This window comes from Macaca thibetana, chromosome 16, assembly GCF_024542745.1.
Source record: "Macaca thibetana thibetana isolate TM-01 chromosome 16, ASM2454274v1, whole genome shotgun sequence".
Taxonomy (NCBI): Eukaryota; Metazoa; Chordata; class Mammalia; order Primates; family Cercopithecidae; genus Macaca; species Macaca thibetana.
In genome coordinates this window covers 29,561,009-29,578,371 of record NC_065593.1, presented here as the reverse complement: position 1 = coordinate 29,578,371, position 17,363 = coordinate 29,561,009, and the positions used below count along the sequence as shown (strand labels likewise).

Here is a 17,363-nt window from a genome sequence, read left to right as displayed (position 1 = left end):
CGGCCCCCTCCAACTCAGCTCAGCCTCCAGTCTTTTTGACCATGAACTCAAACCCAAACAAGAGGGAGTACTGCTCAATGGTGGGGAGTGTGGATCCCAGAGTACAGGGCATGTGCTCTGCCTGCATTCCAGAATCAGAGAGGATCTGAGTTCCAGCCACGTCACTTAATACCTTTGTCACCATAGTCAGCTTAATTAATCCCTCTGACCTTCCATTTCCCCATCTGAAAAGGGGGCTAATAGTATCCATGAGACAGTTATTATGAAGAGTACACACAATTGGCACAGCACCCAGCACCCTTGTAAGTGCCAGCTAAATGTTGGCTTTACTCATCATCTCCAAGTGTGGCGTGCTCTGAGGACCCATGGGGTGTCCAGCTCCAGGTAGATTCTGCCCTTGGCCCCACTTCAGTGCTTGATCTGCAAAAAATTCCCAGCCACCCTGCCTGACAGCTCCCACCCCAGGGAAAGGACAAATTGCTTATCCACTCAGCTTTTCTTGAGCACCTACTATGCACTGACCCTGTGCATGCCGAGCTGAGTAAGACTCTGCTCTGCTGTCCAGAAGCTCAGTCTCTGGGGCCACGAGTATATCCCAGGGAATGATAAAAGGGGGTACATCGTCATGGGCACTGATCAGGGAATAATGGACCCTGAGGGGTGATTGTAAATGACTTTGCAGAGGAGGTGACATTTGCACTCTACATTGAAGCATAAGATTTTTGGGAAGAGTAGGTGGAGTGATTTTTTTTTGAAGACAAAACAGCATTTACAAAGGCCTGAAGGCAGAGTCTAGACAGCTTCCCCACTCTTACAAGAACACTTACGAAGACTTCAGCTAGAGCAAAGGGACACATTCCAGCCTGGGGGATGCAGAGCTGGGTGTGGCTGTTCAGGGAAGGCTTCCTGTAAGAGGCATTGGGAGGCCAGGCTTTACAAGCCTGGCAACAGCAACAGGATTGGGGAGCTTGGGAAGTGGCACTTCTGTTTGGCAGAAGGAGGTTTATTTAACAAAACAAAATGGAAGGTGGGGATAGAGGAGGAAGGCAAGACCCACTGGTGCTCTCTTCCCCACTTGTGCTGGGTCAGGGGGTGAGGGCTAACAGGTGTCACCTACATCTCACCTCTGGTTGGGGCTGTGGCCCTGGAGATGAGGGTGGGCAGGATGTTAAGAGACATTCATCCCAGGTGACAGAGGGGCACCTGCCAGCCTGAACCTGGGAGCCTTGCATTCAGGGGAGTGAAGAACCTGTTTGTGGAGCTTGGAGGACCTGTAATTAGTTTTACAAGAGGCCTCCATCTTCAAGTATTTCTCTTCACCAAGATTTCCTAGGGAAGAAAGGGGCAGAAGGGAGAAGGGTGCACCTGTCCAGAGAATTCCCCCAAATCTTCATCCCTGCAGCATTTACCTGGGCCTTTCCCCCGCTCCCCTTGCCTCTTGTCCCACCTAGAACAGAGACTCCAGGATCAGAGCTGGGAAAGAGAGCAGAGGTAAGCATGGGGTGCCTGCTTGCAGCTATGGATGTTAGATGTGTGTGTAGAAGATATACTGGGTGACAGGAAGCATGAGGAGGGGCTTACTTATTATAGCTTTGCCACTTACTGGCTATGCAAACCTGGGCATGTCCTTTAAGCCTCTGAGCCTCAGTATTGGAATCTGCAAAGTGGGGGAGTAATGTTCATCATCCACAGTTGTTTTAAGGTTGGAATAAGATGTCCATGAGGCATCTAGCATAGGTCTGGCAGTCTTGTCTTCAGCTTTGACTTGAGCTTGGCTAGATGATGTCATGCTGAGAGAGAGGTATCAGGGAGGAGAGGTCTGTTAGCAGGTGGACGGGTTACTAGGTAAGACCATCAGCCCTTGAGGCACATGCCTCAGATTTTAGATATGCAAAATGGGGTTAATAGTAATACTTACCTCACAAGGTTGTGTGAAGATTAAATGAATTATAGATAACAGTATCTGGCTCAGGAATATGCAGAGTGCTCAATAATGCTAGCTATTACTATTGACATTTATTTATTTATTTATTTTTTTGTTTATTTACTTTTGAGATGGAGTTTCACTCTGTCATTTAGGCTGGAGTGCAGTGGCGCGATTTCGGCACACTCCAACCTCCACCTCCTGAGTTCAAACGATCTTCTACCTCAGCCTCCCAAGTAGCTGGGATTACAAGCGTGCGCCACTGTACCCAACTAATTTTTGTATTTTTGGTAGAGACAGAGTTTCTCCATGTTGGCCAGGCTGATCTGGAACTCCTGACCTCAAGTGACCCACCCCCCTCAGCCTCCCAATGTGCTGGGATTAAAGGCTATTATTGAATTTTAAATTACTATTCAGTTGCCACTAAAGCAAGGTCTCAGGTCCAAGGATTTGGTCACAGGTATCAGAATGGGAGCCTCAAGTGGGACCTGGCCTCAAGAAGGAGGCAGGGAGCCACAGAAACCATTGGTTGGAACCCAGATCCAGGTCAAAGTTGGGACCTCTAGGTCGTCCAACCTGGGGAGTATAGGGCTGGTCCATGGGTTACCACCACCCCTCCAACCTTTCAGTCCCCTCTCAACACATTTTCCTGCTTATTTTGAGTTCCAGCTGGAAGGGCCAGATTAAGGTGGCCATGCCAGGGACACCTGCATCCCAGGCACATCTACACTGTTTTCCTGCAAGGCTCAGAAAAGACCAGGCCCAGCTCTGGGAGGACAGGCAATGTTAGTGAAGTGGGCTTTCATCCCAGCCTTGAGCCCCAGTGGCTTTTTCCCACCAGGGCCTGTCAATCAGGACAGAGCTCCTGGTGCTAAGGGAGGCAGCAGGTTCTGGGTCAGCCAGGCCAAAGCGGAGATTCTGATGAAGCTGGCAAGTATGGTAATGACCCCTCTTAGCCCAAGGACCTATTTGCATTCATGGATTCGTGGAAGAGTAAGATTTTGTGGGGGGCAAGCACTGAATTCTGTCTACAAATAGGGTGACACAAAATGGGGTGACACATATTTAGAGTTGTGTCTGCTGGACCAAAGGGAGGGGCAGTGGAGGCCAGGGTGCTGGAGGACAGTGGGGTCCCTGAGAGAGAATTCATCATGGGGGCTGAAAAGGTTTAGCCTTGAGGTCTGGCTGCTGCAGACTGCCTGAGAAACAGAGGGGCAGTCATTCTGGGAATGGGTGTGTGAACCCCTCCAAACTGAGTGAATTTGGTGGGTCAAGGGTCTCCAGAGAGCAAAAGCTGTGTGTGTGGACTAAACATTATTTCATCAACTCTAAGCCTTTGGTGCCCAAGCAGCACCCTGGCGGGTACCCTTCTTGCAGTCCCTGGACAGGGCATGGATGAGTTTGCTTCCTTCCAGGAGCAGGCTGAGCTCTTAGCACGGTGCCGGCTACAAAGTCGGTGCTCAAAATTATTTGGTTAAAATAATCCTATGACTTTTAACAAGCTCATTTAGTGAACGTGTTTTGTCATAGTCAATTTGCAGATTTCTTGGGGGAACAAAGCCACATGCAGAGCAAACTAGAGAGTGGAAACCCAGCCCCATCCATAGTGAGAGACCTCTTGGGGCTCCCAGGAGTGGGAGAGAGGTTTGCAGAGGATTGAGATCCCCTGAGTTGGCAGATAGGTGCTTGGAACTTGCAATATTTGGGTGTTGTTCATGTCATTCACACCCACAGGCTGGTGGACAAAGGGCTATATCAGTGTTTTCTGGATGAAGAAAAAGAGTGGTTTGTCAGCAGGAGCGATGGGATCTAGGTGGGGGAGACTGAAGTCGTTTGGCAATGCTGATAAAAGCTTTACACCTTTGTGTCTCACATTCTGACAACTTCTCCTTTTTCTTTCCTGCTAATCTTATTGATGCACTAACCCAAACGTGTTCACGTGGCTCTTGCTACCCAGGGTGCACGGGCCCCGACAGGAAGGAGTCAGCAGGCTTTCCAGTGCCAGATTCTGCCAGTCGTCTCTCAGGGGGACTTGAAAGTTCAGATAGGCCAGAGAGGGTTAAGTTATTTCCTCTCATACTTTCTCATCTTCTTGTACCCGATGCCCTCATGGTCTTCTCCCTCTCCTTCTCAGCAATATAAGATCAAAGACTGTAAATTATTCATTCGCAATTGAGTGGAGCACATTTCAAAGTCAGGGCTGCTGGGCATCTCTTCTCAGAATTGCCAAGGGTGAAGGCCCACATTTTTGGGTATATCAGCTTTGTTAAGTCACACCCCTGAGATCCGGAGCCTTACTTGCCTAAGCTCTGGCCTCCCACCAGTCCGATTTCCTCCCTGCCCTTTCCCTGTCCAGATTCTACCCAATTCCATCCCCATCCCTACTCCAAATGAAGCTGAGGATCAGTGCTACCTACCTGGGCCACGCAGCAATGGCTGTGGGTACCTAGGCTACCATTGCCCAGGACTCCTGTGCTGTCTCTTCCATGTGGGAGCAAACATGGGGAACCAACATATTTGAGAAGCGTGCCTAAGACGTGCCAAGCACAGGACAAGTAACAATGCTCAACAACCACCCCAATAATTTGTTTTGTGCTCTCTATGTGTCAGGTATTCTTCCATGCACTTTATATGTAATATCACTATGAATCCCCACAAACAGCTTGTGGGGTGGGTACTATTCCTATTCTGATTTTACAGATGAGGACTGAAGCTGAGAGAAGTCAAATGACTTGTCGAAGGCCACACAGCCTTCCAGTAGCTGGGCTGGTATTGGAACTGAAACAGTGTACAATATTCCACCCTGTTAAAACATTTGTGATTTCCTTTATCCTTACATTGACTCCATGTATAATGTATAGAGGGGGAAACAAGGTGTTTTTAGTTTGTGGAGACAAAGTCTTTCTCTGTCTCCCAGGCTGGAGTGCAGTGGTGCAATCACAGCTCACTGCAGGCTTGAACTTCTGGGCAAAAGGGATACTCTCACTTCAGCCTCTCAAATAGCTGGGAGTACACGCATGTGCCACTATGCCTGGCTAATTAAAAAAAATTGTAGAGATATGATCTCTCTACAACTTCAAACCCAAGTTGGTTTTGAACTCCTGGGCTCAAGTGGTCCTGCTACCTTGGCCTCCCAAAAGCACTGGAATTACAGGCGTGAACCACCACACCTGGCTGGAAACTAGGTTTTGAAAAGAAAAGTACTTATACCAGGTCATGTGGCTAGTGAGTAGCAGAGCCAGGATTTGAATGTAAGACATCCATGATCTTTCTATCACAGCTCCCTGAGGCTGATGGACAGGCTTGCGTTTCAGACATCTGATGGGAGGAATGAAAAAGACATACTCCAGGGCCCAGGGAACCTCAGCCTGCATGTGGCTGGATGGGTCAAGGGCATCAGGGAACCCTGGCTGATGGATCCAGAGCCTTTGGAATTTCCTGAAAGTGAATTTCAGCATATGTGTCTGTGATATAGCTTAAATCTAACACCAGCACCATTTAAAGATTCCAAAGAACCAACGAAGAAAAATCCCATAAACCTACGTTTTATCTGAGCCGTTGCTTACTATTGGGAGCTTATCTCCAAGAAGCAGAATAATCATAATGCACAGCACCCATGTGTGGCTGATTAGCTTTGTGGTAAGTTTTATTCGATTACAACACAAAAAGTCTGTTCATGATTTAGGTGCAGCTGTATGGCTGCTTGCTCACAAACAAAAAATAGAAGTAGAGGGAGTGTCAGGGCCCAGGAGCATCAGATAATGAGGCTGGTACTCCAAGAGCATGTTAATCAGCAAAGACCATTGGTGCAGCCCCTTCCAGTGTGCAAAGCCACTCTACACTTGTCTTAATGGACCATCACAGCCACCTGATGTTTTCTTCTCATCGGGCAATGATCAGTAGTTTTGGCCATTTGTAGGGGGTGGAAAATAGGTGGAATAGGATAGAGAGAGTGTTGATTTCTATAAAAACCGTGGATGTGAGGGTTGGACTGCGTGTTTCATTTTTAAGGCAAATGAAAACACTTAATCTTATCTGGTGCCTGAACCTGAGTAGTACTAATCCGATTTACATTTTTTTTTTTCCTTGGAGTGCTTCCTATGTAAGCACTGACACTATAGAGCAACCTTATTGAGTAGGGAACATGACTGACCTCATTTTACAGATGAGGAAAGTGAGGCTTGAGAGGTGAAGGGAGTTTGCTGCAGGGAGTGAGATGCGCAGCCAGGTGGTCAGATGCTGGAGCCTGGACCGTTCTTGGGAGGCTGCTCTGCAGGACAGCATCTCTCTGTGCTGCGCAGCGGAATGAAGGGGCCTCGGGGCAGGAGGTGGGACCTGTGCTGGCCTCAGCGTCCATTCAGTTTCTTTGGGGCCTCCAGGGAAGTACATAGAACAGGATCTAGAGGTAGGAGGGTCCTGGTCCTGGTCCACAGGGCCTTGAGCAAGTCCCTCAATGTCTCTCAGTTGCACTTTCCTCCTCTCTAAAATGTCTGCCTGGTTCATCGCACAGGGTGGCTGTGTTCCTGGATAGGAGGTAGTGGTGAGCCAGGCAGAGGGACACCCCCTACCCAGAAGAGATTGGCTTGGACAAGGTGTCACAGGCAAGGGCTTGAGACCTGTGGTCCCTCTGCCTGGAAATGCTCTCCCCTCCCTGTTTAAAACTTTCAGCTGTCAGCTTAAATGTCACCTTCTCAGGGAATGCTCTTCCCTCCCACTTCTGATGGACTGGCCTGAGCCCCGACCTCTGTCAGGAGCTGCTTTCCCCAGTTCCTCCACTTCATCCCATACCTCCCAGTGAGACCCAGTTCTACCCAGGTATGAATTATTCAGATAGAGGCTGAGGGCTCATTGTGAGGACAAATATTTCAGTAAAAGTCGTCTGGCAAGAGCAGAGAGGGAGAGAGATGGGGTGGCATTTATTATCAGGAAATGGTTTCCCACGGCAATTAAATGCTCACACTCACGTGCACCTGTTGTGCACAGCATGTGTCTGTGTGTGCCGGGGAGATGCATTTTATCACTGTCCCCCTCCTACCCCAGGGTTGCATCTAGTCTGTGTCACACCAGAGTCCTGTGTCTACACAGAGCCCCACCCCTACCCAGCCACTTGGTTGGGGGAGGGGAAGGGTTGGCAATGGAGGCAGGAGGTTTCCGGACTGCTCTGTGTCGATTGATGTTTTTGATTAAAAAAAAAAAAAAAGAAAAAAGAAAAAGACTCAGTGCCTCAGTGAGGTTTCATGAGAAATGGTGGGAGCAGCGGGTCGAGAGGAGCTGATTATGTAGATGTGTTTAAGCTCTCAGCTGGGGATGAATGGCTTCCATAAACCTGCTGGGGGCCTCAGCCCCCACCGCAGGCTGGCTCCATTGCAGCTGGGGGCCATTTTAGAGGAAGAAGGGGGTGAGTAGGTGCTGGGGTGGGGGCAGGTGGCAAGACTGTAGGGACAAGCCCTTTCTCTCCAGGAGTACACACACAGCCCTGTCCCCACCGGGGCTGGCTTCTTGGGGACCCTTGGCTGGACAGATTCTAAGCTGGCCTCTAGTAGGACATGCTGCGCAGCCTGAGCCGTGGCTTTTGTCTTTCTGCACTTGGCTTTTCAGTCTGGAGAATCAGGGGAAGCGCTGGAGATGGAGGGTAGTGATGGTTGCACAACAATGTGAATGCACTTAATGCTGCTCAAATGCACACTTAGAAATGGTGGAAATGGTAAATTTTACAGTATGCGTGTTATACCACAATAAAAAAGGAAACCTCTAAAATATCAGGTGAGTCTGAAGTTTCCTTCCAGGCTTCATGCTTTGGCGATTCATGATCCTGGGCTCAAAGAAATGTGAGGGGATGCGTCGTTGTTCCAGGAGCAGACTGTGTGCCCGGCTAAGTCCATTTCTTTTCTGATTTTACCCCCTTTGGTGACCCCACCATCACCAGCTCAGTAGCATCTCTCAGGGGCTGAGGGGGACCTCTGCTCCTGAAAATTGAAGCCGTTGCTCGCTAAGCCATTGAAAATTTCATGGATAATTCAGAAACACAAATCAAATAGGAAGCCAGAAGCTCTGGATTTATGAAGAAAAATGAGTCAAACTTGGCGATTTATGAGCACCCCAGAATAGTGGCATTTGGGGATGAGGAAGGGATGGAGGACGGGTCTGAGGGAGGGGGCACAGTGTGGGGAGGCAGAGGTGGGAGTGGGGCTACAGAGAGTGTAGAGGCCCTGGGCCTCAGCTCCAGGCCATGAGCCTGAGGGGAAGTTGTCTGTGCCCTGGACAGATGGGGCAAGTGTGGTCCAATGAGGAAGCAAGGACTGTCCTCAGGCATTAGAGGGAGGGGCTACTCACAAACCCTAATCTGGTTTCTCTGTAGACCAGGCCTGGGCTGGGTACTGAGGAGAAGAGGATGAGGGCAGAGGGAAGGGGGCACTAGGCCAGAGTCAAGGGGCTTGGCTGGCCTTCCAGAGCAAACATAGCCTTCTTCAGGAGTGTGTGTGTGTGTTTGTATGTGTGTCTGTGTGAGTGTGTGTGTGTGAGAGAGAGAGAGAGAGAGGCCCAGTTGTACAAAAGGCTTCTTCTGAGACTTTTGCAGTCTCCCAGGAGGTCCTCTCAGTCTGAGGGTGGTGAGATCCCCTACAGCAATCCAACCCCAGAAGCCTAGAGAGATGTCCCAAAGGCTATTCCTAAGATCAAAGCCCCAGCGCTTTATGGGCCCAGAACAGGTGGGGTGGGAATCTGGCTGACTTTGCCCCCATAACTAACCAGTAGAGGCTGGTCCCTGCCACCTCCCAAGGTGGATCCTCCTGAGATTGTCCTACTTTCTGTCCAGTTTCCTCTGCTTGGGATGGACTCCAAGAAAAGCATTCTCAGGTACATGGTCTGATAGAAATGGCTATGTCTGAGGATAAAGGATTGAGAGACCTAGAATGAGTTCCAAGTAGACATTACTTGTCAGGGTGACATGAAACAAGTCATACTGCGTTTTAGAATCTCAATTTCTTCATCTCAAAAAGGGGAAAAGCATTCCCTTCCATCAGCCCTTCCTTATAGCTAATAAAGCTGTAGTATTGGTGTAGTATGAAATAAAATTATGAATGGATATGTGCTTGGTATCCTCTAAGGTGCCGTATGAAGATGATGGATTCTTCTTCTATTAATTTGCCATGGGCACCTGCCACAATGATATTTCCTTCCTGGGCTTTAGCTTCCCCATGTCTGAAAGGAAGAGACTAGACAAAGTCAACTCTCAGTCTCCCTCTACCCTAAGTAACATCTGATCCTATGACTATCGTGGTACCTCAGTTCCTGATCAACATGCTTCCAGTTGCAGGTGAGGCTTCCAGGTTCCAGGATTTGGGGGAGGGAGGACTTTGTTCAGACAACCATTTAACGAAAATGATTTCTAGGTAGAGGCCTTGCTACTTTCTCTTCTCTTAATCTCTTCTAGGGCCCTCTTGAAGATATGTCTGAATGCATGCATTATTATGATGCATTCATTATGCATGCATTATGCATGCATTATTATGATGCATAAACAGATGGGAGGGGCTGTCCCTTAGATTGTATTAGAGAGATTTCTCTAGGACTCAGGGCATTTGATCCAAAACGTTTCCATTTTAAGAAATGAAGGAGATGGGCCAGGTGTGGTGGCTCATGCCTATAATCTCACCACTTTGGGAGGCTGAGGCGGGTGGATTACCTGAGGTCAGGAGTTTGAGACCAGCCTGGCCAACATGGTGAAACCCCGTCTCTACTAAAAATACAAAAATGAGCCAGGTGTGGTGGCCCACGCCTGTAGTCCCAGCTACTTGGGAGACTGAGGCAGAAGAATTGCTTGGGAGGCGGGGATTGCAGTGAGCCAAGATCACACCACTGCACTCCAACCTGGGTGACAGAGTGAGACTCTGTCTGAAAAAAAAGAAAAGAAAAGAAAAGAAGGAGATGGAATGTCAGAGGATTTACAGACTGTTGTGGTAGAGAAGATAGGGATATACTGTTGATTTGAAAATCATTATTTTGAGTCAAGAAATAGTTATTGATCTTATACTATATGACAAATGTCATTCCAGGTACCTTCATATTCATTATTTCATTTTGTTCTATAATAATCATGGAAGGAAGGCAGTGTTATTTTCTTTTGGCAGATTTCTTTTAGCAGATGAGAAAACTGAGGCTCAGATAAGTAAAGGAACTAATTGTCAAGGTCACATAGCTGTGAGTGTTAGAGGTGGGACACAAACCCAGGCTTATCTGACCTCATAGTTGGAGCTTCTCCTGCAAAGCAATTTCTTATTCCAGGCCCACTTCTGTTCCATTGAAGCCACAATGTCATGTCACCATGGTCTCAGTTGATTGCCTTTTCTCTTGAGTATGGTCACATTTTCCTGTTTCTTCATATGTTTAGTAATTTTGGATAGTATCCTGAACATTTTGAATGATATATTGGAGAGACTCTGGGTTCTATTATATTCCTCTGAAGACTTTTGATTTAAAAAAAATTGGCTGAACTCAGAATTCAAACTCTGTCTCACCTCTGGTGCACAGTAGCCAAAATCTCAGTTCAGTTATTTTAATCTTAGCTGGGTTGTTGGAATCTTCCCTATGTATGTATGCTGAAGGATCAGCCAGAGATTTGGGCAGTTTATACATAGAAATTGGGATTTAATCTTTGTGACTGTCTCCCTTATAGGATTTTTCAAGTCACTTTCCACTGGACGTGTTCACCCACATTTTCTCTGATTCTTCCAGCAACTAAGACTGTGGGTTTCCTATAAATTTAGCTACATTATGTGACACTGACTATGATCTGCCCTCAGGAGAAAAGCTTTAAAAACATTAAGTATACCCATTGCTGTTCTTCCAAGTATCAATTCCCTTCCATTTTTGCCTGATTTTTGTTTCACCAGTGCCTTTAAGTAGCTTTTGAGCAGGTGATTCCTCTAATGGCTCTTATTAGGCAGGGTTTGTTCTTAAAGCTACATCAGGCTCAGCAGTCTCTAGGAATCTGGTCTTCAACTCCAAGTAGTAGATGCTTATACCATGACAATGATGTGTTGTACCTGACTCTTGGAAGCGTTTGCAACCATGTCTATGACAACCTTCTGGGTGGTGTTGCCTTCTGTGTTCCCTTTATTATCACCTTCCTTGGGAAGGAGAGCTCTAGGCTACAAGGGGCATCCAGCCTCGGGTCCCTCTTCCAGGTGCCCTCTTGCATGGAGGTGGAGGGGTGGGCTTTGTCCCTCCCTCAAGCACCCTCTTGGCAAAGTCTTGATTGGAGAAGAAGAGGTGTCAGAAGGGAGAGAGAGGCACACTTCCCAACTTGGCAATGTCATCCAAGTGTATGTCTCTTTAAACCCTGCCTTAGGGAGCTTGTCAGATGGCCACCACCTGTTCAGGTTCCCCCAGACACTTCTGGAGCTGCAGGTATGTGCCAAGAGCTGGGAAAAATTGGCTCTTCCCCAAAATTCCTTTCCTCTTTCATTGGAGATATCAGAAAGGCCAGAGCATGACGGCAAAATCGCTGTGCTTTTAAAAATGTTCCTGCTTTGTAGAGGGGTTGTTTTCCTCCCCTGTTTCTTCTTTTAAAAATCTCCTGTGTGTCAGAGAGATGAAGTCAGAAGAGAAATGTCCCTTTGATGGCTGAGAATTATTGTTCTAAAGGCTTTATTTAAGCTGCTCTTAACAAAACTCAAACATCTGGCTTGTGGTGCCTGTGTGCCAGCTTTCAGCTTGAAGGGGAAGGCATAGAGATGGCAGGCTCCCAGGCTTGGGGGAGGAAGGCAGCGCCTGCTGTGGCCAGCTCGGCTGCCGCGGCCACTGTCTGCACTGTGCCTCCTTGCTGGGGCTCCATGGCCGGGGGCAGAGGAAGAAAACCACTTTCTTGAGCACGTCTTTATGATAGAGACATTTTGCTAGAGTAAATGTATCCATGTCCATCCCTCAGGGCTTAAAATATAAGAGAGAATCAGAACTTGAGCCTAAGAGAAGCTGGGCTGTGCAGAAAGGGAAGGAGGGTTGTATTTATCCAACACATATTCTATGCCAGATATTTTTATATCCATTGTCAGGCTCAATTACTGCAACAACTCCATGCAGCAGATATTAATACTCTCTCATTCCACATAAGAAAATTGAGGTTATAACTTGCTCAAGTTTACCGAGTTAGCAGGCAGCAGAGTCAGGACCCAATCTCAAGGCTGCTGTTCCCAGAGTCTGGGTTTCTTCCATTGTGTCTGGCCTCCTCTCACATGAGCCCTGAAACCTGGATTCTCGGGGCAACATGCTGTCTTCCTCTCCCAAAATGCACAGGGGCTCTTCTCTGATTTGGAGAGGAAAGGAATGGGCTCTGATGGCAAATGACTTCTCTGATGATGCAAGGGTAACCATGCACTGCTCCAGGCTGGAATTCTGACCTTGGCAACCAAGAGCTGTGTGACGTTGAGCAAGTTACTTAACTTCCCTGAACCTTAGATTTTTCAGGTGGGGATAAGACCACTCACTGGGGAAATCCCAGCAAGAAATATGTGTAAAAGCCAGTGCTTCTGTGCCCAGCCCAGAACAGGTGCTTAGCAAGTGTTGGTGTTTCTCTTCCTCCTCTTCTACAGCTAAGAGGGGTTCAGGCCCCAGTCCCAGAACCAGGAGTTTAGATGCACAGACCTGGAGGAAATCGAGGGCGACTAGGCCAGGTACCTTGAGGAGCTCCAGCTGCCTCTGGTTATTTGAGGCTGGTGTTCAACCCCATGAGGGGACTAAGTGAGCCTCAATGTGGGGCTGGTCCATGTGTGTCTCTCACCTGGTGGGCCCTGGATCCTGGAGGTCTCCCTTCTGGAGGTCCCTCAGAAACCACTGCATCCAGCCTTCACATTTTACAGGCAGGAAGACGGAGGCCAGAGAAGGACTTGGCCAAGGCTACATAGCAAATAGGAGGACGAGCTGGAGCTAGGCCTCAGCCTTTTAGCCTCCGAAGCCGGTGCTGGATGGCAGAGAGTGCATGTGCAATGCACAGCCTGAAGGCACCAAGGCTGTGGTTGCCCCAGAAACTGCCTCTCCTGAGGCCCAGTGGCCCTTACCTGAAGCCAGCAGGGGGTGTGAAGAATGCCTGGAGTGACTCCCGCTCCTGCTGATGTGGCTGTGATCTGGCTGCAAGCATCTGTTCACCGCTCTCTGATCATTACGTGGGTGGAATCTGCCCATTAGTACTTCACACCCAGGGTCTCAGCATTGCCAGGCAATTAGGATGCCCAAGATCTGAATCGCTTGCTGCTGCTTTGGAATGTACTCAGGAAAGTTTTCTCCCTTTTTCTTGAGCCCCAGTGTTTCCAGCTGTGAAATGAAGGCAAGGGGCCTGCTTTGGAGGATGAGAGTGTTTGGAGAAACACTAACTGATGCTTTGGAGGCCTGAGACGCTAAAACAGATAAATATAGGGCATCCCTATCATGAGTTTGTCATTTGATCTTTTTTCTTCCCATTTCTCTCAACAACCACTCTTCCCTTTTCCTTTCTGTTTCCTCCTCTTTCCTCCTTCCTATCTCCCTTTCTCCTTTCTGACACTTGTTGGGCATCTGAGAGGTGTGGTAGAGGCCTGGGAGGCAGCACTGGGCAGTGGAATCATAGGAGGGAGAGTATGTTTGGAGAGTTTCTTGAGACTCCCAGGAACAGGCGGAGCCACAGGAGAGAATGGAGAGAAACTGCAGAAAAGATAAAGGTGGTCATCAGAGCAGCACCAAACCTCAGGAGAAGCTGGAGAAAGGACATTTAAGAGGATATTGGGCCTTCAAGGAGCTGACAATTAAGCTGAGCCTGGATTGACCCAGCCAGGGACCGGGAATTCTATATCCTTTTCCATAAAAACAGACACCCAGGTGGCTTTTGGTCCATGTTTACTGCAGGGGACTCATGTAGCAGTGCCTGCTGTAGGCCCTGCTGGCTGAGATCCTCTCTGGAGGTTATAGAGTCTGAGCCTGGAGCAGAACCTGTCTCATTGACCTTTGGCAGGGGCACTGCTGTGGTCTAGATCCCAAGATAGCCTATCCCAGTGGGGCTGCCCATGGGTTCCTCCAGCGTCTGCTCTGCCCTTGGCATCCTGTTCCTGAGGAACTGCTTCTCCCAGAGGAATAGGATATCCTAAAGACAAGGACTGTGTCATATTCACCTGGGAATCCCCAGACCCTAGCCCACCCATGACTGATCAAAGTCAAGACAGAGACATTGTGGAAGAGCAGAGAGAGAAAGGGTGTCCAAGTCGATCACATGTGGATTAGAATCCCAGTTCCGCTGTGTTCAAGCTCTGCGACTGCCATAGGTCAGTTTCTCCTACAAACAGATTCTGAGAACTACATTTGTGTGCAGAAGGTTTACAGGGGTGTGCGCTCAGGAAAAATCCCTATAAGGGAGTGAGGGAAGGAGGAGGGGGTGGAGAGAGAAGTTGAATCACAGTGCAGTTGCAGCAGAGGCCTCAGCCAACCCCCTGGAGGAGTTCTGGGACTAGAAGAGCACTTGAACATTGTCCCAGACTGAGGAAAAGGAGGTTGGACCTTTGTAACTCTCATTGAACAGTCATTGGAGGTGGGCTTTCCAGGGAAGGAGCATATGCTTGGGTGAGGCAGCTTTTGACAGAAGGCAATGCCTGAAGAGGGACTCAGCTGTGAGCCCTCAGTTGTCAGCAGACCTGGCAGCTGGGAAAGTGAGAGCCTCAGCCCTTAGGGGGAGACCTTGGCAGCAACCACAGCATCCACCACAGTGACCTTGAGCAAGGTGGTGCTTAACTCAAGTGGGGACTCAATTTCCACTTATGAAATGGAGAGACTTGATTTATTTGTTCAGCATCTCTTTCAGGTGCTGGGGAATATGGCAGCAAACAAAACAAAGCCCCCGCTTACACGCCAGCAGGAAAAGAGAAATGACTGGAGTCAGAGGGTGCTAAGTTCTATGGAGAAAAATAAGACAGTAGGAGACAGGGACTGCTGAGTTAGGCAGCTTTTGATTTTCCACAAAGTGGACAGAGTAGACACCTGAAGGAAGTGACCCAGGAGACCATCTGGGTCAAGGTTCATCCACCTTGGTACTAGCGACATTCTGGATTGGATAATTCTTTGTGATGTGGACTATCCCGTGCATTTTAGGATGTTTAGCAGCGTCCCTGGTCTCTATCCACTAGGTGCCAGTAGCACTCTCTCTCCAGTTGCGACAACCAAAAACATCAAATGTCCCTTGGGGGCAACACTGTCCCCTGGTTGAGAACCACTGGTCTGGGGGAAGAGAATCCCAGGTAGAGGAAACAGCCAGAGCAGAGCCTCAGAGGTAAGCACATGCTTGGCATGCCGTGGTCCGGTGAGGATCCCAGCGTGGCTGCAGTGCAGCGAGTAGGGGTCAGTGCAGTGAGAGGGCTGGCAAGATGGCAGGTCACGTAGGGCCCTGTGGAGCATCGTTAGGATTTTGGTTTTGACTCCAAGTGAAAAGGAAGCCTTGGAGGGTTTTGAGCAGATAAATGATATGCTTTGACTTATATATAAAAAGAATTCTTTTGGCCGATTGAATGGTGATCGAAGATTAAAGATGAGGTTTCTGACACATTACAGGTGCTCAACAAATGGGCCTGTCATCCTCAAGAACAGGGGAAGCGTGCCTTCGGTTTGCAATGAAGGTCATTGGGCAACTTGGCTACCATGCTATCCTAGGTATATAGAGTTGTGTCTTTGTGATTCAGGCCAATAAAGCAGGACCTTAGAATGTTGGGGGTGGACAGGGCTTTCAGGAGACGGGAGCCCGAACCACTTATTGTAGAGAAAAAATACTGAGCCTAGAGAGGTGAAGCGATGTGTACAGTCAGCCCCTGAGTGAGCGGCAGTGCCAGGGTTAATATCTGTGGAACTGCTCTTTGGGAAGAGCAGTCTTTGATGGTGACCTAATTTGTGTCTCCTTATATGAGTTTTTTTTTTTTAATTAAAAAGAGAGATAAAATTCAAAGACAAGAAGAATGTGCTCAAGGCTGGACGGGCTTTTGCACAAATAAAAGATTTGCCTGGAAAATTAGTCATAAAATAATAATAATCAAAAGATAGCTTTGGCCCTGATCTTCCCAGGCAGGAAGCTGGATTGCTGAGTCAGCATCTGGCAGTGGCTTCTTTCTGAAGCTGGGGAGCTACCGTTTTGTCTCAGCAGAACGGGCAGAAGGAATGTCTGCTGTGAGACTCACTTGCTTCCGCTTTTGTGGCCTTGAGTGATATTTCTCTAATGGATGAGTCCCATTCTGAGATGGGAAAACAGAGGCAAGGATGTCCTTGAGATGGTCCCCTGCTCCAGGTCCCGTTTGACTCCATTGACTGGACATTCAGCACTGTATAGACAGAGCCTGGATGTAGAGGCCAGAGACCTAGGCTCTATTAGATCAGCACTGTCTGGTTTTGTCACGTTGGTCAGGTCATGAAATGTTCTGGTGCCTACATTTCCTCATCTCTTGGCTAGAGACATTAGTTTCTCCCTTCTCCTAGGCTAATCTAATGATAAAAACACTTTATCTTCCACAGTTTCTCAGCTTAGTGCTTTGCATTGAATGGGCACCTGATACACATTTATTGAGGAATGGATATTTATTGAGAAAAATGAGGTGATGTATGGGAAATATTAAACGGGAGCATGAAGGACTTTGTAAGAATACCTCAACATTATTTGTTGTGTGAGCGCTTGGCCTCTGGTGAGTTGATGGGCCATAGATGGAGAGATTTCTTTTAACTGCTCACCTACCCTAGGCCACACTATACGGAACTTTCCAGGAGGGAGAGTTTCTTTGTTGTGCTTTGTGGTCCTTTCCGAGAAGTGGTTGAAGTACTGCCTCTGGGACAGGGTAGCACCATTTGACTGCTATGGCCTGATGGGGGCCATTCCTGACCTCCACACACAGGGGCAGTGGTGGATGTTCCCCCAGGGCTTGGGGCTGCTGGTAAGGAGAAGTTCAGCCGTGATTACAGGAAACACAGTCCTTGCTCCTGGGGACTTCTCCATGCCCTCAAAGGAAGCTTTGGGGTCTGCAGACCTGGGTTCGAATCTTGGTTCTGTCCATTATTATTATGTGTTCTCAGGCAAGTTGCTAAATTGCTCTGCCTCACTTTTTTAATATATAAAATGGGGTTACTACAAATAACAAAAGAAAAAATAAATACATTGGACTTCATCAAAATTAAAACTTTTGTACTTCATAAGATACTAGCAAGGAAGTAAAAAAATAACCCACTGAATGGGAGAAAGTATTTTAAATAACGTATCAGATAAAGAATTTGTATTCAGAATATATAAAGAACTCTTGCAACTCAATAATAAAAGGACAAATAACTCAATTTAAAAATGGCCAAATGGCTGGGCGTGGTGGCTGACTCTTGTAATCCCAGCACTTTATGAGGCCGAGGCAGGCAGATAACCTGAGGTCAGGAGTTCAAGACCAGCTTGGCCAACGTGGTG

The 17,363-nt window shown here is 48.0% G+C and overlaps 1 long non-coding RNA gene across 2 annotated transcripts; it reads right to left on the bottom strand.

Moving 5' to 3' along the window:
• Positions 1-349: 349 nt before the first annotated feature.
• Positions 350-9,347, bottom strand: LOC126938778 (uncharacterized). 2 transcript variants are annotated; one of them, XR_007720172.1, is made up of 4 exons: positions 9,207-9,347; positions 8,672-8,807; positions 1,125-1,790; positions 350-906 (listed from the first exon to the last, which is right to left on the bottom strand). It is a non-coding gene; the product is annotated as an uncharacterized LOC126938778 (long non-coding RNA). The 2 variants fall into 2 exon arrangements; XR_007720173.1 differs by lacking the exons at positions 350-906; positions 1,125-1,790 and adding an exon at positions 7,463-7,890.
• Between the last annotated feature and the right edge of the window lie 8,016 nt (positions 9,348-17,363).